This window comes from Phasianus colchicus, chromosome 2, assembly GCF_987193195.1.
Source record: "Phasianus colchicus chromosome 2, bPhaCol1.hap1.1, whole genome shotgun sequence".
NCBI lineage: Eukaryota > Metazoa > Chordata > Aves > Galliformes > Phasianidae > Phasianus > Phasianus colchicus.
In genome coordinates this window covers 36,492,600-36,505,064 of record NC_143437.1, presented here as the reverse complement: position 1 = coordinate 36,505,064, position 12,465 = coordinate 36,492,600, and the positions used below count along the sequence as shown (strand labels likewise).

The window sequence follows — 12,465 nt, the reverse complement described above, 5'->3', positions numbered from 1 at the left end:
ATATATGAAACATTATTTTTAAGTAATAAAAAATTTTCTGAAAGAATAAAATAAAAGCAATAGTCCCTAACACGTCCTCCTCCCACTTAAGCTGGAAGCCAGCATTCAGGGGCTAACATTATCTATGGCATGGGACTGCCTGTCTGCCTGTCTTCTGCACACCTTCCTTGCTTCTGACAGATCTCCACAACACTTAACCAAATCCTCTCATGGGGGGTTCAGTGCTTGCATCCCATGATGCTGCTCTTCTCTCTTCCCCTCTTACCTCCTTACTCTTTTCTTCTCTCTTTCTCTTTCAGTATCCTTCAGCTTCCTGTCCCCATCTTTCAACTCCCACCACACACAGTTCCCCTCTTCTCTCCCACAGCAAGCTGCACCACCTCCTGCCCTCAATTTCACCCCAGGGACTGATGAGGACAGTGGCTGTGGAAGGGGCTCATGCTCACAGCCCATCACTCCTCCTGATTGTGGTCTGGACTACGTCCCATCTTGGCACAAGCCTATCTGCAGATGTCCCCCATAGAAGAGTATAACCATTTTATTTCTGCAATCTCTTTACCCTTTTGTTCCCCCACATCTTTCTCCTACAGAAAGTACACACAGCTAACAATTTTCTACAGCCTTTTGCAGTTAATTGCATCCACTGCCTTTTCAAAAGTCTTGTGGTGTAACACTTATTGTCCTTCCTTTGGGTATGTTTATGATAATTCTATTTTATGTTGCTTAATATTTCCAGCTTTATCATTTTCTCTCTCTATATAAGGGCCTTTTTCTTGCTATTTTCCCAGAGTAGAGACTTTAGATACATAAATATACCAGATATGTCTGTTATAAAATGTTGCCTACATCTCTTCACATGCCAGTGTACCTCTCAATTAAATGACTCATACAGATCAGTGTCTCAAAGATGCTTTATATGCAGATATATTCTATGTTTATCCCGCAGACCACCCACTGCCAGCAAATACAATTATCATTTTATAATTGAAGGAGAGCTGGAGGGATAGAGTGTGTATGCATACATTTGTATGTGCTTGTGACTGTGTGTCTCACTTGCTATATACATACGTATGGATAGATAAATGGATGGGCAGATGGATGAATGAGGTGCACATTCATACTTATTGGAGTAGAAAAAGGGAGTTAAGTAAGTAAAATGTCCTGGGCAGTATGATAGCAGCACAATCAAAATGTAGTATACTGGCATCACAAGTACTGCAGGTGAATATTAAAGCCTGCATTCATTGCAGTGCTAGCAGTATTCCAAGCCTCCTGCCCAGGCTGACACTGATAGAACACCTGCAGTATAGCAATCAGGGGAAGAGATAGGAAAGCATTGGCCAGGCTGAGCCTTTCCTCCTCGTCCACAAGCACACCTTTCTGTCATTGCCTATCTTTTACTCAATTAGGATAATCACGTTTAGCTGAGAAGATTAGATAATGAGTTTGTATTCTATGTGAATGCATTTTATCTGGGCTTTAAAAGAAAGGCAATGCTAGAGCAGCAAAACCTGGAAATAGTTCTGAAAGAAGAAAGTCTTTCTGTAGCTTGATTTGTAGCATGACATGTTACAGTCACAATGAATAAGTGTTTGTGGTGCTAAAAGGTGTTTATTTCCATGTAGAGGTGGATGGGGATTTTTCATCACATCCTACTTTGAATTTCTCATGCTGGATTTGTCTGAATTTTCAAATTTAATTTGCCTGTGGAAAAAAAAAATTGGCACTTTTTTTGTCCTTTTTGAAAAGTCATAATAATTTATGCTATTAGTCAAAATACTAATTTTAATTTGTTTATACAAAAGTGTTTCTATTTGTATTGCAATTAAAACTGAAAAATGGATTTTATAAGATAAAATCATACATAAAAAGTACACATTTGTTCTGAAAAATAAGATAAAATATTTCAGTGAGGTAGCAATTGTCTTAAACCAAAGTAGTAATAAAATTAATATAGCATATTTCAAATGCCAGAATATGCAGTGTTGTTAAACTAGTGACTGCCATTTATGACAGTGAAAAACAGTAAAATAAAAAATGTAACTTTGAGGCTTGGAAACAATCTTGAATTCTTCCAAACAACTTAAAATCCAAATGTTAAGTTTCTGTATTGAAGAATGCTTTTGTAGTGCCAGAAGGAGAAAGGTATTTGAAGAGAGTGCAAATGAAAACTACAGTGATTAATTTCACTATTTATTTTTACTTTTTTTTTTTTTTTAGACAGACATTACACAATGAAGACTGACATGCTGCATAAAGTAGATAATTACAGTTTCCATGTGATCAGCAAAGAACCCAGAATACTTCTCCAGGCTTCAGAGCAAAGTCAATACAGCGTAAAGGGATGGATTGCAGCAAGCTATGCAAAGAGAAAGCAGTTTTGACAACCCAAACCTCCTGACAACTGCCTGCAGAGCTGAGGGGCAGCCCTCTTCCCAGCCCTTTGGCAGAGAAGGCAGAGGGATGGTGTGAATTCTTGGCCAGCTGGCGTAGCACCAGGGGCTGAAAAGGGCACTGAGGCAGCGAGCCTCACTGTGAATGTGTGAGACGTGACAGCTCTGAAAATGCAAAACTCAGGGTGTGCACAAGCGAGGATGTGCATATCCTCACAGCAGGATTTCACAGTGACCTTTCAAAAGCTGTTATTAAGCCAGAGGAATTTCAGTCAACTCCTTAGTAGTCACGACAAGCAGTTTTCTTGTTTAGCTGCTTATATGTGTACATTGGGACATATATTAAGAGTGTTAGGTTTAGGTATGATATTTTTTGATGCACCTGTATTTCTTCAACAGTTTCACCCAATGACTCCACTAGAAGAAGCCAGCCCTTCTCACACTTCCACATGGCTTCTAGAGGCAGACATTTAGCAAGGAGATTTATTTTGAATTTATCATTGTGCAGTGAGATGCATGAATTTTCAGTTCATGCCATTTAGATTTTTTTTTTTTTTTTTCCTTAATCATTCTGTGTGTCTTCTCCAGATTAATGGGATGCTGAGGCTGGGAGGGGGAATATGGTAACCATGTGCTCACACCACCACTGGTAGTCTGATTCTGGAACTTTTGTTCCCTTCTCATGGGCTTTCCATTTCCATCCAAGTTGCTGAGGCTATGAAATAGCCCTATACACAGCTTTTCCTATTGAGACATCCCCACAACAAATAGCTGCTGATGGTGATCACACAGCGTAGTTTATATGATGGAATTTTTTGGTCAGCTTTCACGAACTGTATTTCCAGCTACTAGAAAGTACAGTACAGAGATCATGACCATGGTTTGGTAACAACAGTTTAGATTCTTTCCAAGATGAAAATGGAAGGGGGTGTCGCTTTATATTCCTGAAAACTATCATCTTAATTTCATAAAAGTCACAATAACTGTTCTTGTACTACTGCATCCAAGACTGAGATTTTGGACAAGTGACATTAAAAGAAAATTTCCAAAGTACCTGATATAGTTTAAATATTTGGAGTAAAATAAGGAAAAAAAAAAAAAAAAAAAAAAGTAGTTACTGCATATAATCTGTTGACATGAAAGTTCTGCCAAACTCCAGTCATATCATTTCTTCCTTTTTTTAGTAAAGATAGAACAACTTTCATTCATTTCAGCTAATTATGTCAATGTCTAGAGAACTGAGACACAATGATTCCAGTGAACTCCTATATGTTGTGTCAAATCTACTGCCTGCATCTGCTCATCAACTATAACATTCATTTCATATCTTATGCATTGTGTGACTGGAAAAGGAAAATATTTTCCCTCCCTCTCTGCCAGTTTATAGTGCCAGTGCATCACTTTATTACTCAGGGTATGACACAGACTCCTCTCCAAACAAAGGTGATGAGGTGAGATCACCCACATCATATTTTTCATATGCTTAAATCTGTATGTATTAGTAATAAGCAGAGCATGCCAGTTATTTGCCAGTAACTTTATTTAACATGTTTCAAGGATCCTTCCAGCAGGGTAGTCAAAATATAAATGAGCGTCTTGAACTCTTAGAGACAGCCTAGGGAATCCCATCCATAAAATGACTGTTTATATGTTCATGTGCTTACAAACAGCAGAGGTGGTAGTAGCAGCAGATTCTCTATACTATGTAGAATTGGTGTGTTTCAGCCTCAGAGTGCATGACAGGGATGAAAAGAAAAGCCATTTTTCACATTTTTCTTGCACATCCTGACTGCCAGCATAGTGTCAGGCATTAGAGTAGTTTATTCACACAGGCGTCTCCTCTGATCATCTCCATCTTCTTCATCTTTGTCTTGTCCTACTGAGGAAAAACATTAAAAAGTCTAAACAGTATTTGTTGATATAAGAAAAGTTCTTGACAATTACGTATTTGGGCAAATGCATTCATGTTGAAATTCCCAAGCAAAAATTTGATTTTCTCCATTAATAATGACCATTTATCCATTTTCTCTTTCTTTTGAGAAGTCTGTATCTTTAAACTTACTGAAATAAAGCAAAGCCCTCGCTGGTCCATCACTGTCATTCATGACGCCTTTCTCCTGTAAGAGTGCAGAGAAATCTAGAATTAAATTGGATACTGCTAGTAAAGAAATACAAAATACAATTTATATTTAATCAGTTGGCTGGCCCACATAATTCTCTTCAGGAACTTCCTTTACGTGCAGTTGCTGCAGCAAGTTGGGAAGGAAATATCTCCTCTTATGTGACAAACCTTAACATGAATCTACAAGGAAGTTTTCTTAATCTTTTCCCTCCACACAGAGCCACCTTGCACTTCATCAAGAGCTGCTGAGAGTTTTGCCCAGAATAAACTGTGGCCAAAAATCTGACAGCTGCTGCTTGCTTTGGTGGAAGAAAAGGTCATCGTCTTACAGACTAAGAGTAAACAACAAAGATCATATGGAAGGTGAACCAAGCAGCTCCTTCCCCCTCTTCAATTATCATTACTGTCTTAGCTGAGCTAAAAGTTGTACTCTTGTAGCCACGTTCTTCACTACTATCAGACTTATTTCATGCACTTCTCTCTTCTTTTCCTCTGATGTCCTGATCAAGATTGCAATGAAGAAAACAGACATATTACTTTAAGTAGACTTTATTTTATATCAGTCCCCTTTCTGTTTTTTGCTTTTTGACCAACCATCCTTTGCTACAAAATAAGTATTTTTTCACTGATTAACCTGTTCTGTTTTTTTTTTCTTTGGGGGGCAGAGAAGGGTTGTGGAGTGTGGCTTTATTTTGTTGCTGTTGTTTTTACAGTAAAAGGATGGAAGAAACTTGCAATTGCACTGATTTCTTTAGACCTCTGGGCAGTTTATGTTTGCACATTTGTACCTTCCAGCTTTCCTACTTCTGTAAGAGCTACCTCCAACACATTCCTGGATTGTACCAAATGACTTCTTTGCATTCCCTCAGCAAGGCTCATTTGTTATACGCTTCTGTGTTTGACTGTACTTGGCTTTGAATTTTCAATTTATATCTTCCAGTCAATTTTTAGGTCCACTGAAGTGTTCAAACAATTCTCTTTAATTATAGATTTTTTTTCTTGCATTCTCTGCAGATAGTGACAATAATTCAGGAATGCTAATAGGAATTAGACAATAATGGCTACAGTATTTCTAAGCACTTCTTAGAACAGCTGTGCTTTAAAGTAAAAGCACAAAACAAATCTTTATTTGTGGTGTTAAGCAGCCTTGAATTTTTCTTAAGATGAAATGCACTTCTCTTTTCAGATGTATAGTTTCTTCCAAAGCATTAGTGCTTTTGGCTGGCTAACCACTACATTCCTCCTACCAAATTATTAATTACACAATCTATCAAAGCAAGTAGTCAGATAAATGGCTTGCCCTGCCTTCCTTGCCTTTTTGCTGTCTCAAATCATCGTCCCACTCACATGAATGGATGAGCATCATGGCATACTCTCCTTAACCCTTAACCTGAAGGAAGTCAGGGTTTGGTATTCATGACTGAAGGCTGAGAAGAAGGAGGGAGTTTTAGAGCCAATAGGAAGAGCACTGCTCTCTCCGGTGCCCATGGGGTGACTCTGTGGCCACTACATGAAAGGTTAATGCAGGTCATAGTGTCTTTATCCATCCAAAATCTAAATATTCTGATGGAAGGAAAACCTGGAAGGAGACCAGAAGGGAAACATACTTTATCTTAATTTTTACTGTGTCATGATAATCATTTTTGCTAATATTCATACTTCTTATTTGAGTAACACAACCTTGGCCCCTAGGATTTTGTAGAACTCCTTCCAGCCTCCCATACTAATGACATTATTCCAGAATCCTTTCTACATTATTTTTTTCTGTTATGTTTGAAATCTTACACAATTCAAATGAAAGTTTAAAGTTTACCTGCCTCCTCATCTACAACTGTCAGTCACCCATACAGAAAATAAAGAGCAAGTATTTATTTTATTTACTATTCTTATTTCAATATTCTCCTTAAAAATCTTAGTAATTTCTCTGTAGTGTCCAAAAGAACTTCAGAAAATTTGGTAATTCTGGGATTTCTGTAAAAAGTCAGCTCTTAATTATTCCCTCAGAGCCAAGGAATAAATTATGAGTTTACTCCCACTATACATCTTCTTTATTAAGAATGTGTTTGGGAAAGTCAAAAATACAGCCTGTCTCACTTAAAATGCTCTGATCCCACATCAGCTCAGTTTTAACTTTGGTCTTCTGAATACTAGAAAAAATACATCTCGGTAAGTGAGGAATTTTCCTAGTGCTTTCTCTTCTTACCCTGGAAAAACCACAAAGTAACTCTTTTCTTCTCAGGCTGCAGCCCTGTGTCCTGCTGTGCCTGAAGCTCAGTCTTTATAAAGATGCCATTCCAGCTACCCAACATGCAGATTTTGTCTGTGGAATCTGGCTCTAAGTTCTGACAATAAAACTGGCATCACTGAATGCCTCATCAGTCCCAAGGTCCTCTCCATCAAAGTGATTTAGGACTGGAAAGATCTCCTGGTGGAAGTGTCTAAGCTAGCCGTGACTCCTTGGCAGGCACCTGGGTAGTAACTTCTAGCACTGAGAAATACAACTCTGGACATGTATGTTTCTCCTTTTGCTCCAATCCCCTCCTGGCACGCGAGCTGTATCAATCTAGCATTGTCACTTCAAATTTGAGAAGTGAGAAAATGAAGCACTTGATTTGTTTTCAAAAGCTAAAGTGAGATGTGATAATGTATTTCTACATAACAACTGACGATTTTCCCCTGCCTCAGAGAGAATTGCGACTATGTATGAAATAATCTCCGTAGGACAGAGCAAAACATATCAAAGAAATGCTAAAGTGTAGACAGACAGGTGATCACTGTGATCAAACATTTCTGGATGGAGAGTTTTCAATGTCATTTGTCATGAAAAAAAAAACAAAAACAAAAACAAAATAATCCAAAAAACCAACAAAAAAATGTTGTTTTTTTTTTTTTTTCCCTTTTGATTAGTACAGTTGGATTGATTGCAACGATCCAATATGCACAGCTTATATTTTACTTGTATACCTTTGCTCTTATTGAAACTTGCATTAGGACCACATTTCTGTGTACTGATGACATTGAAAATAAAAGAGACATCTTCTAAAGGTAGCAAATTTAGGTTCCCGTGCCTTGAAAAAGTTCTCTAAAGACGTCTCTACTCTGAAAAGAAGTATTTCTGTCATACTCTGTTCATCAGGTTTTTGATTGGCCAGCTGAAATTGTTCAACATGCAGACTGATGTGAATTTTCCATCTTGTATAATGATCACAACACAATTTCCAGAGTAGTAGTTCTAACATAGGACAGTGGACTGAACTTCTTCCAGCAGACACATAAACTATAGGTGTGATGATGACATTTTTATGCATTTCCAGATAAGAAGTATTCAAGGCTGCATTGATTTTTCTCTACTATTTTAAGAGAGAAATGTTGATTTTCAAGTGAAATTGTTATGGTCCATATGGTATTTCCTTTATCTCTTTGGGGAAAGCATGCATGCCCACTGACTCAGAAAAAACAAACAAACAAACAAACAAATAAATATGCTCACATAACTATTTTGTCAGGTTAATTTGATTCATCTCAACATGAGATCTCTAATTTCATAAATCTATCATTTTGGAAGACTGCTGCATATCTAGGTCAAAAAATAATAACTACATTATGCTACCAGCCAGATCAAACTAATGGAAGTAATGGATTTTGAGTTTGAAGCTGCTGCAACTTTAATTAAAGTTAAGAACTATGATTCTCTGTCTGGACAAACTACTATACTTACTGTCTCTATTAAAGGATAAGGAAATTGACATATGCATTTGTTACATTTTAACATACTTTCAATTTGGTTGGTAGCAATCAAGTGTTGTCTTTAGACAAATAAGGTGTCTTAGAGTTGTGTTAATTTATATTTATTAAAAAAGGAAATAATTGTTACTCATTTTTAATATCTTCTTGCTGGAAGATTTCTTTCTTCAGTTAACTACTGACTGTAAGAACACTTGCAATTATAATCACCTAATACCTTTTCTCCAAAATGAATATATTTTTAAAAATAATCTAATACCATCCTCATAGCACAGTTGTTCTAACTACGTGGACTTGTTTACAGCCCTTTCTGTTCCTTCACTGTCCTGATGGGAGCCTACTGGACAAGGTACAGTAACAGCATTTTATGTTATCTTTGTGCTATAGCTTTTCGTTCAGACAGGCAAGTCAATTATTATTGCAACTGATAGAAACTCTCTCAAATGAATGTTGGAATGCTGTCAAGGTACACTAAAATATAATTGGTACCAGAGACTTCTGACAGCTGATGGCAATTTGCCAGTCATGTTTAGATGTTGCAATTGCCCCAGTTCTCCATGATATCCCTGGAAAAAGTTCCTGGAAAAAGCAACAGTCAGTAAATCATCAAGCAAAAGCAGACAGAAAACCACCCACTTGCTGGTTTGGTTTTTTTTTCACCTAGTTTTCATTTGGTTCAATCTAAATATTTTATGGAGTTCAATTTCTACAAAGATTAGAAAGGAAAAAAGGAGGTTTCTGAACCAGGAGGCAGGAAAAAGTCTGAAAGAAGTGAGGACATCCTTACCAAGTAAGTGCCTGATTCCTATCATCCTGAATGGCCAGCATCCTATTTCTGGGATTGAGATCGGAGAAGACGGTTCACAGCAAACCCTGAAACATAGTGCACAGGAGGGATCCCTCCAGCACCCCAGTTAAGTTTTCAGGGCTTTGTTCTCCATAGAAAGAGAGCTCTGCTGCAAAGTGGTTTTAATTCCCTTCCTCCCTGAGTTTTTGATATCTATAGCTGCTTTCATTTTTGAGTGCTTTCTTGGAAAAAATGAAAGAATGAAGTGTAACAAAAGAAAAAGACCTAAATGTATATGCCTTGGTTAACAGATGGTTGAGGAGAGTGGGATGGCAAAGGCATGATGATCTATAAATAACTGAAGGATGGAGTTAGAAGACAGTGTTTTGTTAACAAAAGATGTAGATTATTGAAACAATAACGGTTTCAAAAGAATGGTCTGTTGGAAGACTTTGTCTCTCCTTGTCCCCTTTGTTCCATACTTCCAGACAAACAGAATAAGCCATCCTTTTCTGTGGAAGATGAAATTACAATATAATGCAACACCTGAAAATGTAACAGCTAATATCCAAAGAAGACACTTTCAAATGAAAAATTTTCCCAGATAATAAAGGTGATCAAGATTTGAACTAACTTGAAAAGATTCTGATCAGTCATCCTGCTGCTGCTGCTAACAAGCAGTACATTTAAGACAAATGCATTTTTTTATTGAATTGTTTTTTTTTTTTCTAGTTTTCACACTTGATAGGGATACGTCTGATTAAATTCTGAGGCAACTCAGAAGAAATTCTCTTTACACAATAAAAGTTAATTTATTAACTTACTCATTTTAGTGGAAAAAAAAGTCAAAAAAAGTTTCTTTTAAAAAAGTCCAAAGGTAGCATCAAATATTTACTACTTAGAGAACAAACACTACGAATGTTAATTTTCATGTACAGTGCTAATCCTAAGAGCAAAAAGAATAGCTTATCAATTAAGGGAAGATAAGTAACTATGCTAGATTTACCACATCCTTCTTCATTTTTTTTTTCTTTTTTTGTTATTGTTTTGTGTCTTAATCTTTCTGATGACATGTGACTGACTATCACTTGTGCAGCCTGAAGTCTGCTAAAAATTTATTGGAAAGCTCACTGTGGCCAACTCTGTAGAATTCAACATTGCTAAAGCTGCTCTCACTTAAATTAAGTTGAACACAAGAGCTAAGAAAAGAACATATTTTGCACAAATTTTATGTAAAATTGAGACAGATAAATTCCAAACTGTAATTTGAACTAATTTGCTATTGGTTTTAAAAGTGAATTTTATTTACATCTTATACATTAAGAAATTAACTAAGCATCCTAACTTCTGCTCCTCTGAATATATGCTGCAATTTGAACATCTCAGTGTCTAGCTTCTAGCCCAATTTAGAAACAAATGTCTCTACTAAACGCATATTCACATTCATATTTTAGTTCAGATAAATAAAAGTGAATTTCCTGTTTGTCTCCCTCTACTAAGGATGGATGATAGGGCAGTCTCAAAATGTGTGAATTGTAGAATTTTTTGGATGAAATTAAATTGGAAGTTATGCCTACTAGTGAGCTTTCATCTCAGACTGATAAAATATAGATATTGCTGCAGTCAGTGGTGAGAAAAGTCATGTAGACCTGCATATTAAATGCCTCTCTTGCAAGCACACATTCGGCACCCCTCCTCAAAAGGATGACTGAAGAGGGAACGCAGATCCATGAATCTGATTTTAGAGTGCAGTCCTTGGAAGAAGTTCACAGAAGTTATTTATGAGCTTTTAAACAATTGCTAGAGGAAAAAAACCAAAAGTCTTGGCAGCTATTCCCAGAGCTATTCTTGGTTTTAAGCCAACGAGCAGCCTATCAGCTAGGCTTACACAGCCATATTCCTTCTTGGGCACTAGGGTTTTAGCACAGTGAGCCTTTCACTGCTACATTGTGTCGTAGTCTCAGCAGAAGGAACTAATAAGACTGGCTATATTGCCTGGGAGTGGGACTAAGAGCATAATGGTTACAGCACAGTCCATACTCTCCTTGAAGGTGTTCTTAGGCTTAGTTTTGCCCAGAAGCTTATGTGCTCCTTGTGTTCTCCACACAGCTAGCCAAGGCATAGCAGAGTATGATTATGATAGCTGTTTTGAAGGTCTCAAACAAAGCCTTTAACACAAGTACTCTCTAGAAATCCTCCATAAATTGAGACACGCTGCTTGGGCACCCTGAGGGTGAAAACAGTACCAAACTTCAGTCCCTGGTACATGGGTGTCCAACCTTTTTCACTGAGTGAAAAGTAATTGTCCTGGGTTGCATCCACAAAGGTCACTCTGAAAGTAATGCCTCCTATTTTTTCTTTTCCCATGGAAACTACCACAGCAACAAAGAGCACAATAACACTATTTGACAGGACAGATTCTTAGCTACAAATCACTGTTTTTCAACACAGTCTTCACCCCTAGCTATTCATTTTCACCAGCAATGATCAAGAACCAGTGGAGGTGAACCACCGTCACTGTCACTAGAGCTAAAATGCATCACCTCATGGTGCTTACATCCACTGTTTGGTTTTCACAAACATTCAGTAAGTGTTGATGAATGTCAATGGCTGCAACCTTTTCCACATGGAGGAATTTAATGACACACCTTTGATTCATACACTTTCGTGTCAGATGCCATTTTTGTCACTGCCATCTGTCACAGAGCAACAAAATAGAATAGAATGTTGGTAGGAAAGTCCATCCTCTACTGCCATACCACCAACATCTGACCCTCAAGTTGTTGACTAACTTCATAAAACAGGAGACATTACTTTCAGAGTAACCCTTGTAAAATATACAATATTGTCAATATATGAGTAACAGAACACTGTAATTTTTAAAACTTTTCTTAAAATACTAGGAAAAAAAGAGAGGAACAAAAGTATAAAACTAGTGGAGTATTTGACCTTGTTTTTGTGAAACTGATGAACCAGTCTGGTTTCATGGTTTTATGGCTGCATTACTTAGTGAGGTCTCATGGAGTTCATCAGAGATTTTTGATGAAATGTTACTCTTCCTGTACTTCATCCTTGACAATTTTTCACAAATTGCATGCTGCCATAAACCAGGGCCACTCCATGTGGTGAAGAGCTGCCACCTTTATAGCATGAGTAGCCACATTGCCAGCTGGGTTGGGACACATGCAAGCCTTGGGCCATGGGTTGGACATGCCTGCTCTAGTATCTTGTATAAACATTTTAGACATTGTGCTGTGGTGTAATACATAAATACATAAAGAATACAACTGTCAGTTCTCTTTCAGCAACTCTCTTCTTGGTTATTGCAGGTTTGAGGTCACTGTCCCATCCCTCATCATAACAGCTCTTGATGCAGGAGTCCCAGCTGTGAGCGCCTGTTAGCATTAGTGCCTCCATGG

General features: G+C 37.4%; 1 long non-coding RNA gene across 1 annotated transcript; it reads right to left on the bottom strand.

Moving 5' to 3' along the window:
* Positions 1–4,184: 4,184 nt before the first annotated feature.
* LOC149918959 (uncharacterized) lies at positions 4,185–9,206 on the bottom strand. The gene is made up of 3 exons (XR_016464678.1): positions 9,047–9,206; positions 4,456–4,510; positions 4,185–4,272 (listed from the first exon to the last, which is right to left on the bottom strand). It is a non-coding gene; the product is annotated as an uncharacterized LOC149918959 (long non-coding RNA).
* Between the last annotated feature and the right edge of the window lie 3,259 nt (positions 9,207–12,465).